The 10,722-nt window shown below is 38.6% G+C and overlaps 1 long non-coding RNA gene across 1 annotated transcript; it reads left to right on the forward strand.

Annotated features, from left to right (window-relative positions):
- The first annotated feature begins 3,685 nt into the window (after nucleotides 1–3,685).
- On the forward strand, nucleotides 3,686–7,710 carry LOC127418964 (uncharacterized). The gene is made up of 4 exons (XR_007893571.1): nucleotides 3,686–4,032; nucleotides 4,597–4,881; nucleotides 4,976–5,041; nucleotides 5,194–7,710. It is a non-coding gene; the product is annotated as an uncharacterized LOC127418964 (long non-coding RNA).
- Nucleotides 7,711–10,722: the final 3,012 nt, after the last annotated feature.

A 10,722-nucleotide genomic window follows, 5' to 3' on the forward strand; every position in this document is an offset into this window, starting at 1 on the left:
GAGCATATCTCATGGATCCTTGGAGAAGAAATCTGTAGGTCAGCACATCACTGTTATCAAAATATGGCTCGCTTTGACCCCCTTTGCTCCCTTTGATTATGTCTTCAGATTGCCGACTCAAGTATTGTCTGACATGCTCTTGCGTATATTGTCTGCTATGCTTTTTGCCTGCCACCTGAAAATACAGTCTGGCCAACATGGTCCCCACAGATCCTAAACAAGTGAGAGCTGTGATGAAGACAGAAGTAATGCTGCTGAGAAGACATAATTCTCAGCATGACTACGTCAGTCAAGTGGTAGAGCCAATCGCCACCAGCATGATGGAGATTTTAGAACAACTATGGAAGATCAGAGTATTTCAGCTCTCCCCGGTGGCTACTTCTGGAGTCCTTCTTGTCGCTTATCCCTGGCTCACACTTACCTTGAGCCCCATCTACCTCTGCAGCATTATGATGGCAATCCTGGAAGCCTTTTCTCCCAGTGTTCCTTGTTAATGGTCCAATGTTACTTGGCTTGTCATCTCCTTTCTCTGCATCAGGGATGGAGATTGGTATTAAATTATGCAATTAATTTCACACTCCTACTTCCAGTGTTTGGAACCCTGCTTCTTTGTTTGATGCTTTTTTTCCCGTGGTTTAGCAGAAGAAATTAATGATGTCTTAACCAGAGCACTGCCTCTAACTCTCAACAACCTGGTGGATTTATCTATTCAGGTCGATGGTTGGCTGTGTCAACCCCGGTGACAGTCGAAGTTACTACTTGTTCCTCATCAGCAGCCTGTTTCCAACCCTTCTCAATCCCAGCCAGAACCAATGTAGAATGGCCGTGCTTGGCTAAATCTTGAAGAGTGGCACCATCTTATCAGTTCTGGATTCTGCCTTTATTGTGGTGAGCTGGACCATTTTATTTCACACTGTCCATTAAAAGGCAATGCTCACCAATAGATCAGGGAGTACTGGTGAACTTCACCCCTGTCAGTAACTCCCCTGTCCTTCACACATTCCTGCCTACCACCCTCCAGTGGGAGATTCAACTGCACCCCCTGTCCATTCTGGTTAATTCAGGTGCTGATGAGAACTTCATTGGTACTTCCTTGTTTCCCAAGTGGTGTACACCGCTCACCAACCTTTCCTCTCTCCTGGTTACTGATACACTTTATGGTCAAAGGCTTGCCAACATCAACAAAGCCACTATTCTGATGAATCTTCTCCTCTCTGGCAACCAGAGAGGAGATTATTTTCTATCCCATAAACTCATCTCATGTTCCTGTTATTCTTGGACATCCATGGTTTGTTAACCTCTGGGGTCTGAGGGTGTTTTGGGCCCAGGAGAAGTTTTGACATGCCTTGACATTTGTGCTTTTTTCAGTTGCTTAAAAACATATTAATGCCTAAACTCTGATAACACTGTATTCAGCACAAACTGGGCTACAATAATATGTGAACAACATGTATGTACATGTTTGTATTTTTGAGAAAATAAAGTTTATGCATGGATTTTGAAAAAACAAAAATTTTAAGTCACTGCAATAAGGCCATATAACACATACTAAACATTTGTTCAAAAGATTTTGAGAACTGGATCTTGTAGCCTAGAGTTTTTGCTACAAAATTATGTGACAACAATCCTGATCACTCATTCATACAAAACAATATAGTCATTTAACTTTTGTAAGACACTTTTAATGTTAGAAAGGCCATATGTTAGGAGGTGTGGATGATCATGTATATTGATGTGATTCACACCTGAGGACCCCTCCCCTGAGAGAGAATGAATGTGAGGAGACTTAATGATTGAATGTATTGTTTGTAGCTTATTCACAAAATCAAGTTTAAGTTAAAAGAAGTAATCTGACTATACATTATACATAAAGACTTTACTTAAAAACTTTAGACCTACACTACTGTTTAAAAGTTTTAGATCTGTAAGATGTTTTAATGTTTTTAAAAGAAGTCTCTTCTGCTCATCAAGGCTGCATTTATTTGATCCAAAATACAGCAAAAACAGTGATATTGTGAAATATTTCTATAATTTAAAATAACTGTTTTCTATTTGACTATATGGTAAAATGCAATTTATTCCTGTGATCAAAGCTGAAATTTCAGCATCATTACTGCAGTCTTCAGTGTCACATGATTCTTCAGAAATCATTCTAATATGCTGATTTTCTAATATGGGCAAATTTACAGCACATTTTACACATTTACACCCGAACAGATATTTGCAAGCACAAGCTTCGTTAATGATAATGAGGCAGCATAAACACTAGTTAAAATATAATCTAAACATTCATATTATTTTTATATCATATTACATATCATATTTATATCATACAGCATACAATTTAAATACCTGCTTTAGCCGAAACAACATTTAAATGTAACTAAAACTTGCCTATTAGGACATATTTCAAATTTCAATACTTTGAATACTGGCTGGCAAGTCTGGAAATAGTCCAACTAGTAAAATATGTACATATTTATATAAAATAGCATGTCAACTAATGTAAGTAAAGACTTTGAAAGTAATTGTATCCTCGGCTGGATCAAGTTCCTCCTCAAACATTCATCGTCGGAGTCCCGCTCTACTTCTGTGGAAAATGGGAACTCTTCATCACTATCCAGGACCATCTAAAGAGCTTCCTCACCTGTGTAGCGTGCCATCTTCCAAACATGCAGGAAAGTGAATGAATCTGATGATGAACTTGATGGTTTTTAAGGCACTGTTGGGGGCGTTTACCATTTGCATTGATCGCCTCAGCACATTACCGTTTGAATAGCGCGCTCTGCTGGTTGGTGTGATCACATTAGCGATAATTACTGAGCCAGGAGAAACTGTACATCGCTTTGTTTCATACAGATTACATTGCAGGAGAATATTTGTTTTAAATTTGAATTGTTTTATTTAAAAGTAGACATTTTAAGCTTTCTTTAAACATATTTGTCATGTTTGTCTGATAAGAATTCGTGAAGTTTCAGTTCATTTTTGTGACGTGTTTCAGAAAGATGCTCGCGGAGACAGAGACGGCTGAAAGCGCACCCTGTTTATATTCTTTATTTTACAAAAGCACAAGGTTTTGTTGTTATTGTGAGTGTACACAAATAAAAGTACACCCTTTATAGTTTCTAATGATGTCTTACACTTATCTGTATGCCCAAGAATTAGTATTTTAAGTTGTTTCTGCTGTTATGAGGAAAAATTCCAGCAGGACGCGCCAGTGCGTCTGTCGACCCCAGAGGGTTAAACATAACACCCACATAAATTGGACTGAGAACACAGTTATTGGTTAAAGTTTGTATTGTTCATCACATTTTTTCCTCTTTGCCCAGTATCCATTTAATTTTCCCTTTGAGCTGCAGGAGGAGTTTCCTATTAGGTCAGAAGTGCCACCGGACTATCATGACATCAAGACTGAAGACTGTATTCAGTTTGTTCAGCATTTTGCGCTGCTGCTCTGTCTCCTCTTCATCCCTATGACTATGCCATTGATCTGTCACCCGGTACCTTGCCTTTTCGTGGCCGTTCCTTGTCTGCTCCTGAGAGGGAGGCTATGGAGAAATACCTCACTGAATCCCTAGTAGTTAGTCTCATTCATTCCTCTTCCTCACAGCAGGATTCTTCTTGGTTTTCTTCTTTGTTTAAAAGAAAAACTTCTCTTCATGCTCTTAACCCTTTCACACGTAAATTCTGAATGATTTAATTGATCCCCCCATCGTAGAGATTTTATTCTGGCGGTTATTATACAATGTATAAAATTTTAAACTCCAGAGTGACACATAAGCTTATCACGTGACACTGGGCAGTCACATGGTATTTCACAGCTGACTCGTCTCACTTGGAGCTGGAAGACAGAGTGCAAGTCTTGTTTAGCTTTTTTTCTTCACTTTGAAACCTTCCGAATTGGTTTAAAACGTGTCTAAACTATGTTTTAACCAATAGTTTATATTGACATTTATTTATTTTATTTTCTCGGGCTTTGAAATTTGCTCCCACGTGCAACTTTTCTGCCAACACATTACAGGATTGCTAATGGTGAGTACATTTTAAGTCTTTTTCGATTGAGAAGCTCCCAAAATTGTTTGCAAACATGTGTAGACCATGATAAGCGCATGAATAATATGTTTATGATCTGTATTTATCGTAGTTTGTTGTAGTTTATGTAATGGCTCGTGCTGGTCACTGCTTGTGTAATGTTGTAGGCATATTGTACATACATGATCTAATGTTTTATCGTGTTCACTTTGATCAAATGCTATTGTGTGAGGTATAGTCTATATTCTAATGCTAATATTAGGAATGGGTTGCTATTGAAAGTAGCATGATATGTAATTCATCAGCAATATACTCTAATGCAAAGGCAAAATGCTGTAAATACACATTTTACAAAATTTAGTTATGACTGAAATGCATTGAAAAAAATGCATTACATTTCATTTGTGGTAAACAAATGCACACATTTCATAGATTATAAACCAATTACAAGGTAAAAAATACACAATTTACAATAAACAACAATGGAAATATAACAATAACTAATACAAATGTCATAACAACAATAACAACTATTAATTAAAATGTGCTTATTTTATTTCACAGTTCTCAGTAATGTTTCAGTGTGTGGTACACAGTAGCAGTTCTAGCTCTTATGGTGCCCTGGGCGAAACCCGCTACAACACGCCCCCAAAGTTGTTGACCGGGGGTGGTGGTGATTGTAAATGAGAATGCCCCCGAAGTTGTTGTTGATGCCCCCTCGTGCCTGGTGCCGCCCTGGGCAACTGCCCATGTCATCCATGCTTAAATCCGCCACTGGTGGTACTCCTCAAAACATGGCCTAACATGGGCTAACACAAAAGGGAGTGTTGCACAGCTCTCATGTATTTGGTGAGTACCTTACTACTTTACTACTTTGCTTTCTCTTTGGTCATTTTGCAGGTTGTCATGGTCATTCTCATCTTATTTGCCCCCCGTACCACAGGCCCCGCATCATTGCTGGGAGAATGTGGGACTGGTATACCAGTTTTCTTCCTCACATAAGGCGGCGGTAAGGTCAACAGACATAGAGATCCCAAGCCCCTCATAATGGCGAATGTCTATGGTGGATCCGATATAAATAATCATGTCTTGAAAATACTCAGTGTGCATGTCACACACACACACAAAAATAAATAATGTGAAATGTGTTTCTTTTTGCAGGTAAAAAGTGATGAAATGCCAGCCTACCCTTCCACTTCGTCAATGATTCATCCATGGAGAGGAACAAAAACACACTGAGTGTTATTCACTTGTAAGTTGTAAATGTCCTGAGTGTGCATGATGTGAAATACTATGTTACTTGGCTCTGCTTTATCAAGAGGCATAATGTGTTAGGTTTATGGACTAGTTTTGGCCACTAGAGGCCCTCATTGTGTTTCATTTCAGTTTCCCACCATTGTATCATGTGTTATTGTTCTCACCTGTGCCTCATTTTCTGTGAGTGTATTTAAGTTGCTCTGTTCATCTGTTCTATGCTCAGTGTTTGATATGTTGAGACTGACCTCTGCAGTCTTTTGGTAAATCCCTCTTGTGATTGTCTCTGGATACTTTTGCTCTGTTTGATTTTCTGACTTTTGCTTTTTGTTGTCCAAATATTTTGCCTTGAAGTTTTTTTTTTTTTTTTTTTTTTTTTGGATTTTTTTATTTACCTTTTTGGGAAATACTCATTTCCCCTTTTGAGGTTCTAAACCCTCTTTTGCTTTTTTGTATTGTCTCCTTGGAACTATTTGGAGTTTCTATTTTGGAATTACTTTCTGGACTAATTAAGAAGACATTCAGTGTATTCCCTGACTGGGCTCTCATTTCTGCAACTGGGTCCTCTGCCTTCTCCTACATTCAGCATTCACAGTCTAGTTCTAACCTTGGTCCTTACATAATGAATGACATATTGAATAATTATGAAATGTTAACAGTTTTATTACAGTTATGGTTAAACAAAAAGCACAAATTTCATAGACCATAATAATTTCAAATAATAACTAACAAATTTCATAGTGTGTGTGTGTGTGCATAATATTTATTAAGCAGTATGAAATGGCATTAAATATTAACTATAAAGAACATTAAACTTTTATAGGTTCAATAATGTTTGTGTGTGGTACACCTCAAAGCATGGAGTAACACACAAGGTAATGCTGCATGGCACACATGTATTTTGTAAGGTGCCTCTCCTTTGTCTTCCGTGTGCTGGAGAGACAGACCTTGAAGTGCAGCCTGGACCGGTGGAGCGCCCTATCAATAGTAAGGGGCCAGTAAGGACATGACGACGGACCCAGAGATCCCATGTCCTTTGTAGTGGTGGATGTCAGAACCCACTTTGCCAGCTTTCCTCTCACTCCAGGTTGTGTGTTCTCCAAATGTTCTGTGACGTAGCAGTTTGTTTCCTGATCTCCGCAACAAGCTCCTCCATTATAAACATTTTCAAACACTAGACCTCTGTGGGAGATGCAGGTGGGGCCTGAATTTGAGGGTTAAAAAAAAAAAATTGTCTAGGAGGGGTAAAATTGCTGGTACCCCTCCAGCAGGAAGAGCTTACCTCCTGCACCTTTGGTGTTGTGTGTGTGTGTGTGTGTTTGTGTGCAGGTGATGAAGCAGTGGCTGAGATATCATCAGAATTAAAAAATATTTCTCTGATCTCCTCATCTGTTAATTGTTTTCTTTTAAAAGCAGACAACTTTTTCTGTTGCAATTAGCTAAAGAATTTGCGTGTAAAATCTGTGAGCGCCAATGTGAGTCTGAGGTAAAAGTGTCATGCTGTGACACTTGTCATTGGGGGAAAGGGAAGACTACAAAGCATTACAAAGAAAAAAAGAACTATGAAGAATTACTGATGTCAGTCCTTTATTTGAGATTCTTAGTTTTTATACAAAACATCTTATTTACTACATTAAAAATGTTATTAGATTCTAAAATGTATCAAACATATGTGTTTATATAACTTTTATAATGATCAATATTATCGAGATAAATGTAATTATTGATTGCTGTGACCATGGCCATGTTTGTTTACATTGCAATGCAGACTTCAGAGTCCAGAGCCTGTCAACATCACATTTGTTTCATGTGAATAAAATATTATGTTTGAAAGGTGATTGTTTTTCTCAATCATTTTTGCTGCAGTCATATATCAATGTGTAGATATAAGCCGTAAACTTTTATTCTAATACCTCTGTGTTTACTTGAATGCCCGTTACATATATTTATTTTATCATGTGTTTGAGCAGCTATTTTATACATAAATGACAAGCACTTAGTTTCACAGTTAGTTTTGCCATGAGTACACACAGTGTGTGGATATGGACAGTAAACTTGTTTTCTTCTGTGTTTGTTTGAATGCTCGTAAAATAAAATTAACATTCTATGGTTAATATTTAGAACATATTCTTTTAGACATCTAATGGGGCTTTTCCACTGCACGGTACAGCTCGACTCTTTTTTTAGTACCACTTCAGTCGAGGTTCCAAGCGTACCAAGCCGATACTAAATGTGACGTCAAAACCCTGCAGATCACTGTCCTCCCCTTGCTATAAGCTAGATGGCAGTTTAGCTTACCCTTGTGCGTCATCTTTGAGCTAACACAGTGATGTCCTCATCTGCTCTACAGGGTATGATTTCCCAAACTCTCCTGTTTTTTGTATTTTGTCTTGCTGCCGTCAGCCTCTTTTGAAACAAAGTTTGATATCTTGCTGTGAAAAACAGCCACATGCTGAGAATCAAGAACACCATTCCTTCGATATCCTCCAGTGCTCCTTTGTTGTGTGTTTGTGTCATGTTTAAGATGATGTCACGGCAGTAGAGGCGGCGCAACTATGACGATCAGCCTATAATCCCACCCATGTTGAGACTGCACTAAACTGTAGTGGAAAAGCAAGCTCAGAAAAGTAAAGCGAGCAGATTCAAGTTGAGTCGAACTGTAATGTGCAGTGGAAAATTGCCATAAATGACAAGTGCTTAGCCAGTCTCTTTCTATGTAGCAGCTAAGCAGTATGACAGCTTATATGGTGAGTTTCAGTTAGTTTTGCTCTGTTATACACAGTGTGTTGATTGAGCAGTACATTTGTATTATTCTATGTTAGTTTGAATGCCTATAACATAAAATAAACATCCTGTGGTTGAAAAGATTGTTCAAGCAGCTGTTTTAGGCATGTAAATGGCAAGCGCTTAGACAGTCCCTCTCTGTAGCAGAGGCAGCTAAACAGCACAAAAGCAGATTTTAATTTTAAAATTTGCCAGTTGATGACGTTAGACACGAACGTTCTAATCAAACTGGTGTGATGGTACGCCCCAGGGACCACTCTGGAATGATCAAACCAGTGTGATCATAGGTGCGAAAGGGTTAATGATTTCCAGAGTAATTTCACATCAGCTGCCATCCTTGTTCTTCCCGATCCCATTCACCAGTTTATTGTGAAGGTGGTCAACTCTGAGGTGGGAATAGGTGCTGTGCTCTCTCAGTGGTCATTAACCAATGACAAGATCCATCCCTGTGCCTTCTCGCATCAATCCATTTCCTCAGAATTGAATAATGACATTGAGAATCGTGAGCTGTTGGTGGTGAAGATGGCCTTAGAGGAGTGGCTTCATTGGCTGGAGGGCTCTGAGGTCCCATTTTTAGTATAGACAGATCACTGACACCCAGAACATCTCAAGGCCTGACGCTGGCAATGCAATGGCAATAGTAGTCAAGCTCACAGGTCCCTCTTCTTCAGCCATTTCAACTACTCTCTGTCTTATACACCTTGGTCCAAGAACAGCAAACCCAACACCAGCTCCTATCAATTCACCACCCAGGGAAACAACCCAGTTCCAGATACCATTCTCCCTGCTGAAAGACAAGTGGCTGCTGTGGAATGGGACAGCCCAGTGTTCTAAAACTATTCCTGATAACTGTCCCGCTAATCTTCTGTGTGTTTCTGAGTCTGTTTGTTTTCAGGTTATCCAGAGGGGGCATTTCCAGGCACATCCTGGTGCCAGGTGAATATTGGTATATAATAGACAGCATTTCTGGTGGCCCTCCACGGCTGAGGACCAGTGCCCGACCGATTAGCCTTTCACGATATATCGGTATCGGCGTATATTTTGCTGATATGCGCAGATATGAAACTTTTTTTCAGAACATATAATGCAGAAAACAATGCTTTAGAATTGGTGTCATTACGTAGTTTGTCCAGCAGAGCGCGCTCCGACTCCATTGTTTACAGAGCTGACTCTGTGCTGATGGTGGCTCTGCAGGCAGTGCGGAGTTGAGTGGTCTCTTCTTGGTAAGTTGCTAACTAGTTTGTGAAATACATACGGGAAAGTTATTAAACAATGACCCCATCATTTTCCCCTTTCAATATAACTAATATAACATTAACCCCATTTGCTGTTAGCCAGCTATAGTTTGTCAGTGCAGTCATGTAATGTAGCAGATTGAAAGGTACACATCAGAGCATCTTTTTGCAGCTCAGCAGACAACAGTGCGGTGGTGGATTGTGTTTGTTGAGTGTTGATTTCACGCTACGCTGTTACCTAGTTGGTGAGACACAATTCTGGTCCATCTTTTACTCTCCGTGACAACGAACTTATAGCTAACTAGCTAACCATGTAGCTACTTTCATTGCTTGTCAGCTGAGTAGAAGCTAATGTGTAAACATGTATTCACCAAACTGTTTTGTTCAGGATTCACAGTTTGGTACCCCCTTCAACTGAACAATTCCAGTCGTTGTATTTATCAAATGTAATATTTAAAAGTCTGGTTTTCCACCATTGAAAGTTTCCCCTGAACTTGTATAGCAGAATACGGTTTAACACCGCTGCCGTTGTTTATCTCTTGTCTCGGCAGGTGTAAATGCTTCTGTTTTACAATCTGCCCCTAATTGACTGACAGTAATAAAATAGTCAGCATTTGACTGATACTAAACAGTACTGATGTTTATTTAGCTATTTATTTTATTTGAATTTATTTTTTATTTTAATGGTCAGCAAATGACTGATACTAAACTGTACTGATGTTTATTTAGCTGTTTATTTTATTTGTATTTATTTATTTTAATGGCCAGCAATTAACTGATATTAAACATACTGTACTGATGTTTATTTAGCTATTTATTTTGTTTGAATTTATTCTTTATTTTAATGGTCAGCAACTGACTGATACTGAACATACAGTATTGATGTTTTTTAAGCTATTTATTGTATTTTTATTTATTCTTTATTTTCTCAGTGTTAATTTCTAGAATTTGTTGACAATGTATAATAATAATGTCAAATACTCTTTGATAAAAATATGTTTAAGAAAGCAGCCATCTGAGTACCTTTGCATAGTCATATCGGTGCAAAATCCACATAGAAAATGTCTGTTTTCATTCCAGCTCAAAAATGAACTATATCAGCCACCATATCGTAATCTGTGAATTTTCCCTCTCTAAAATCGGTATCAGACTTAAAAATCCCATATCGGTCGGGCTCTACTGCAGACATTAATCTCTTTGTTGCTGCTTGCTGAATCCTTAGTCTATGCCCACAACCAAATTTCTAACTGTCCCCCTATGGGTCTAGTGCAACCCCTCCCATCACTGAGTTTAGTCACTGGCCTTCCACTGTCTAGCAGTAACACCACCATACTTGCCTTTTTTGATCATTTTTCAAAATCTCTCCATTTTACGCTTTGATTTACCATGTTTTCGGGATTCACGGATTACCAGTGGA

Source organism: Myxocyprinus asiaticus, chromosome 28 (genome assembly GCF_019703515.2).
Source record: "Myxocyprinus asiaticus isolate MX2 ecotype Aquarium Trade chromosome 28, UBuf_Myxa_2, whole genome shotgun sequence".
NCBI classification, from domain to species: Eukaryota; Metazoa; Chordata; class Actinopteri; order Cypriniformes; family Catostomidae; genus Myxocyprinus; species Myxocyprinus asiaticus.